At 42.7% G+C, this 6000-nt stretch overlaps 1 pseudogene across 1 annotated transcript in view; it reads left to right on the top strand.

Moving 5' to 3' along the window:
• Positions 1–3001: 3001 nt before the first annotated feature.
• The window catches only part of LOC308300783 (E3 ubiquitin-protein ligase TRIM39-like), a 224157-nt pseudogene continuing 221158 nt past the window's right edge, over positions 3002–6000 (top strand). Inside the window, exon 1 of the transcript in view lies at positions 3002–4037. The product of the transcript in view is annotated as an E3 ubiquitin-protein ligase TRIM39-like (transcript). The remainder of the gene's footprint in view (positions 4038–6000) is intronic.

Here is a 6000-nt window from a genome sequence, read left to right as displayed (position 1 = left end):
GCTAACATCGCGTCGCGGATGTGACCGCTGTGAGGTCACATCCGTCACATTGAGGTGGTTTGATTGGATACAGGTGCGTGATCGAGCAGGCTCCGGTAGGGAGCTGGCTATAGTGACTCATTTACCGTTGTACACCCCTGTAAGCCCTTACTAAGACCTTTATAACTAAGAGATAGGGGGAAACTCTGGGACACACGTGGAAACACAGAACCTTTAAACCTGTGGTTCTCAAACATTTTCAAACAAACAGCAGGGTATGGAGAGGGTGGGGGGGGTGGGGGGGGGGGGGGTAGTTGATTAAGTGTTGAGACGACAAAGGGAGTAGGCCTAAGTTGGGTGATATAGGGAGGAGGGGTGTGTTGACAGAGGGTGTGTGCGTTTTTGTGTGTGTGTGCGTACATTCGTGCGTGTGTGCGTGCGTGATGGATAGCCTTTGACTGGGTCGCTCGCGGGGCCGGGCCAGCTCGAGCAGGGATGATAAAAAGCCTAATATCATATTCATAGACATCCACAGAAAATGGATTAGGGGCGAAAAGAATCTGACGACTGACGTGGTTCCCATGACAATGAGAGAGAGAGAGAGAGAGAGAGAGAGAGAGAGAGAGAGAGAGAGAAAGAGGGGTCACTCTGTCTGAGTTGAATATCAAATAGGATTAACTGCCTTGTCTCTTCCTTAGAGCAACCTGGAATATGTTACCACTGACAATAAAACAATCATCAGTAACCCGTTATTTTATATACCCATTATTTGATATACGTCCACCAGGGGGCAGCAGTGGACGGTGGAATGTCAAACACCGCTGGACCCACCTGAATGAATCTTTGCAGACAATGAAGAGTGGTATAGCAAAAGGTGTGTTTTGAAGAAAACGCTAAATGGCGGAAAAATCTATCCAGGCGACACTTGCCATGTCCTATATTTGGAGAGTTGTGCCATTATCCAATTAAATGGATAGATGAGGTCTGGGCCAAAATGTGATAGCGCTTGCTACACTGCCTCCATGAGGTCGATTTGAAACATCCGGCATGGATTGTCTTCCCTGGCCAGCTGACAGTGGGAGCGTTTTTTTGGCGCTCATCAGTCCATGAAGACATTATCTCTGCCTCCCATTCTGCATGATAAAAAGCTAAAGTTGAACAACTCTTCAGCTCTTGGCAAGGCTAATATAATATATTCTATCCCAGTGGTTTTCAACCAGTGGTCCTTGAGGGGGTTCCAGGTTGTCCCCAGCTAAAAGGAGAGTTGGTTATTAAGTGGACCCTTAATTAACTATTGACAGTGCAAAATGAAACCAAAAGGACCGTTAATGGGATGTTACGCTCTCAAGAGTTCAATTATTGTATTATTATAAATATCTGCATTACTTAATTTAAAGTCTACACAATAAGAGAATGTAGAAGAATTGTTATTTTGATCGTTTGCCTGTTATCAATACAGCATGGAATTATGGACAACACCGTGTCCAAAGATAACAAATCTCATCAAGCGGTGAATATATAATGGACCATGATATGAAAAGGGTTGAAACACACTGTAGAACAAAAGTTAAAGACAAATTAAATAATGTTTTCCTTTTCTTTTGTCATGTCATGAATATTTTTCCTTTTGCAGGGTTGTGTGTGTGTGTGTGTGTGTGTGTGTGTGTGTGTGTGTGTGTGTGTGTGTGTGTGTGTGTGTGTGTGTGTGTGTGTGTGTGTGCGTGCGTGCGCGTGCGTGCGTTATATGCACTCGTTTGCATCAGGGCAAACGATTCCTGTGAAGGGTTAACATTGACAATGTGTTCAGGAATGTTGACAGACAGGCAGGTCAATGATGTCATCTATCAGAACCAAAAGTAAAAAAACAGTCCCACGGCAAAGTGACAGCTGAGCTCATATTCTGTACTAAAACCTCCTCACAGGATCAACAGGATTTTACAGTTAATGTGTCATTAACAGAGAAGATTAATTCTAGACAGGTGAGTAAAGTATAGATGTACAATTTAGATTTGTTAAGAACATGACATGACAAAAATGGTTGTTCTGTGTCTAGAATTATGTAGGCTAGATGTTTCAGTGCGTGTGTGTGTGTGTGTGTGTGTGTGTGTGTGTGTGCGTGTGTGCGTGTGTGTGTGTGTGTGTGTGCGTGCGTGCGTGCGTGCGTGCGTGCGTGCGTGCGTGCGTGCGTGCGTGCGTGCGTGCGTGCGTGTGTGTGTGTGTGTGAGTAAAAAGTCCAGAATTCAAAATGCATGTGAATAAAAGTACTGAGGTATTGGCATGTCCTTAAAGCACCAAAGTAAAAGTCCCGTTTCACAATCTTTTGAAAATAGTAGATCTACAAGCTCACAATGAGTGAAAAATATATACGGCTGAAGTGGTTAATGTACATTTTGTAATAATAATACAAAGCTACAAATCAACTACTAAATACAATAATATTTGCCTCTGAGATGTAGTGGAGTAGAAGTAAAAGTATTGGAAATACATTCTGTTGTCATTTCATAGGCTCAACATTCTGGTTATCAATGGTAAAACTTTTTTTATCTAATTAAATAGTTTTGCTTAAAAGTAATCCAAAAGTAACTGAAAGTAATTAGCATTTACTTTTTAAATTGTGGTAATCAGATTACGTTACTGACTATAATTTTTAGCAAGTAGCCTAACTTGTAACGGTAGGGGATACTTTTTAAAAGTTTATGTTTATCAATGCAATATACTGTATGTACTGAACATAGAGTCGTGCCATTTGAATACTTTGGGCTTTCCTGTACTTTTCCTGCATTTTATTCTAGAAATACTTGTTTTGCCAGGGTTATTTTCACTGTTTAGTCTTGCTAATTCCTTTCTTTTGTTACCGAAAACAATTGTCACTTTTTGACACTTCTTTTCATTGGAAAAAACATGTAAAACGCCCTAGTTTGTCACTCGAAATCTGTATTATGTGGTATAATTTCAAATTGTTGGTGAAGAGGAGTGTCTTTCAATAACATGTTATGTTTTCACTTTTATTCAGTGTGTAGAAATGGCCACAGCCAGCAGTCTCCTGTCTGAAGAGCAGTTCCTGTGTTCTATCTGTCTGGAGGTGTTCACTGATCCAGTCACCACTCCATGTGGACACAACTACTGCAAAGCATGTATCACACATTACTGGGACACCAATGATGTGTGTCATTGTCCTCTGTGCAACAAAAGATTCTATACGAAACCAGAATTCTCTGTTAATAAAGTTCTCTCTGAGATGGCCGATCTGTTCAGGAAGTCACTGCAGCTGAAAATAACTTCCAACGCATACCAAGAACCTGCTAAACCAGATGAAGTGTCCTGTGATGTCTGCACTGACACCAAGCTCAAAGCTCTGAAGTCCTGCCTGGTGTGTCTGACCTCCTACTGTGAGACTCACCTGGAGCCTCATCTCAGAGTCCCGGCATTGAAACGACACAAACTAATCAACCCTGTGAAGAATCTGGAAGACTATATGTGTCAGAAACACGACAGACCTCTGGAGCTGTTCTGTAAAACTGACCACACGTGCATTTGTCAGTTCTGCACAGAGTCAGACCACAAGTTACATCAAGTCGTGTCGCTGGAAGAGGAATGCGAAGGAAAGAGGGTTGAGCTGAGAAAGACAGAGGCAGAAGTTCAGCAGATGATCCAGGAGAGACAAGTGAAGATTCAGGAGGTCAAACACTCAGTAGAGCTCAGCAGGAAAGATGCAGACACAGTGATAGCAGGCAGTGTGCAGGTCTTCACTGCTCTGATCAGCTGTATTGAGAGGAGCCAGGCTGAGCTCATTGGTGTGATTGAAGAGAAGCAGAAAACAACAGAGCAACAGGCTGAAGGCTTCATCAAAGATCTGCAAAAGGAAATTACTCAGTTGGAGAAGAGAAGCTCTGAGCTGAAGCAGCTCTCACACACTGAAGACCACCTCCACCTCCTCCAGAACTTCACATCCATCAACACCCCTCCACCCACCAAGGACTGGACAAAGGTCAATGTCCATCAGTGTTCATATGTGGGGACCGTGAGGACAGCTGTGGCTCAGCTGGAGAAGACACTCAGTCAAGAGCTGGAGAAGACACTGGGTGATGCTGAACTATGGAGGATCCAGCAATATGTAGAGACTGACAAACACAATCCATTCTTCAGTCCTGATATCAATAATGATGGTAAACATCGCGGATTAAGAACTGTGGTCCGCTAACCCCATATTGAAAAACACAGGTTACACTACATTGCTTATTATAGTAATGTTCACCCCAACAAATACTTTTTATTTGAATGATAACTCCATGGGGACTTGAATGTATGGATTTTTTTTGTTTTTGTTTTTTGTAGCATTCCTAAGCCAATCATTTGATCTTCAGCAGTTGTTCCCTATGCAGACACAAAGTATATTAAGACACAAAGTATTGGCTTGGTCATTTTGGGGGTGAACGATCCCTTTAATCATTAAAGGGATTGTTCACCCCCAAAATGTATGTTTTGTATGTTTTGAACTGTAATTGTTAGTTTAAATTCAGAACCACTGTGAAAAGAAATGCTCTAACCGCACGCGTAGTCGCGTAGTCGGAGTAATCAGATGTCTTACAATTGTCATACAAACTATCCATGAAGGTTTCCCTGGCATTGTCTCCACAGAGTGGCCAGAGGAGCATGGGTCATCAGCAGCCTGCCTGGACACTGACAGTCCCAACAATCTGGAGACCTACAGGGAACATCCTAGCCTGCCACCACTGCCACCGCCTCGAGGGCCCAAACGCAAGTTCTCATATGCATCACGCACGCACAGTGATAGATGTATACACACCATCTTTTTGGGAGTGCAGCAGTACAGCATATGTTCTACAATTTACAATTTAGGCATTTAGCAGACACTAATTAATCCAAAGCTATTTACAATAAGCAGGTAATACATCAATATAATAAGCAAGATAAAAAATAATGCATGCATGACTTTATTACTGTTGGCTTATGGCAGTTTGTAAATCCTTTTACAGTAGTGATAGAGATCATAGCTAAAGTATAGCTTTAAATTAGTCTGTTACCTGGTGACGTGTTAAGATGAAATATCATATCATAAAACGTCTAATAAAAATACTGCAGAATTTAACAGGCAAGGTCCAGTGCATATTAACACAATGGATGCTTAAGACGTCCAGAGGGGTCTTAGGGTCAAAGGTTATTGGGAGCCGACTCACCGTTAAAGGAGTAGTTCACCCCCCAAATGACTTTTCTTTTCTATTCATTACTCATTCCATGGAGACTTGAGTTTAATAATAACTTCTGAATTCCTAAGATACACATTTGATTACAATAAATGCACCCCTATTGATTCCGGATCAATAGAAAAAAAAAGGTAATTTGGGGGTGAACTTATACTTTAACCAATACAATACAGTTATATATCTGGAGGATAACAGAACATAAAGTAAATACATGAGGTGATGGGAGTATAGGATTCGAGGAAGTAAAAGTGGTTTTGTTTCCCCTCTGCTCTCCAGGAGGGAAGCCATTCTTCACCAGAGACCCAGCGGAGCTGAAAGGAACCTTCATCTTCACCGAGCTGAAGAAGAGCCACTGTGGTTTAGGCTTCAGCGTGGTCGGGGGCAACGAGCCAGACGAATTCCTGCAGGTCTTCGACGTGCTGTCGGACGGGCCTGCAGCCGTGGCCGGCGAGATGGAGCCAGGTGCAGTTGACCCTCCTCAAAGCCGATCCTGTTGGGTCCATGCACCATAACATGAACCTCACAAACACAGTGCATCCAGCACCACTGAGAGCACAGTAGTTAAAGAATTTGCAGTGCATGTCCATCGTCCTTCCTTGGTCAAGATTTCGGGAGCGTGTCACTGTTACTACATCTCATCTTTTCGACTCCCGACTCTAACCCTCACCCTAACCTTAACCTCCGTGGAGTGAATCGCTAACCCTCCGGTCGAAATGATGGGCGTTCGCAAAAGCGAGATTTCCCCAAGATTTCTCTGTCATCCACAAAAAATGTTTAAACATACCTTGTGTGAGTT

The sequence above is a fragment of the Nannobrachium achirus genome (genome assembly GCF_963921795.1).
Source record: "Nannobrachium achirus genome assembly, chromosome: 16".
NCBI classification, from domain to species: domain Eukaryota; kingdom Metazoa; phylum Chordata; class Actinopteri; order Myctophiformes; family Myctophidae; genus Nannobrachium; species Nannobrachium achirus.
The sequence above is the reverse complement of the archived record's forward strand: the minus strand, read 5'-3'. Positions and strand labels throughout refer to the sequence as shown.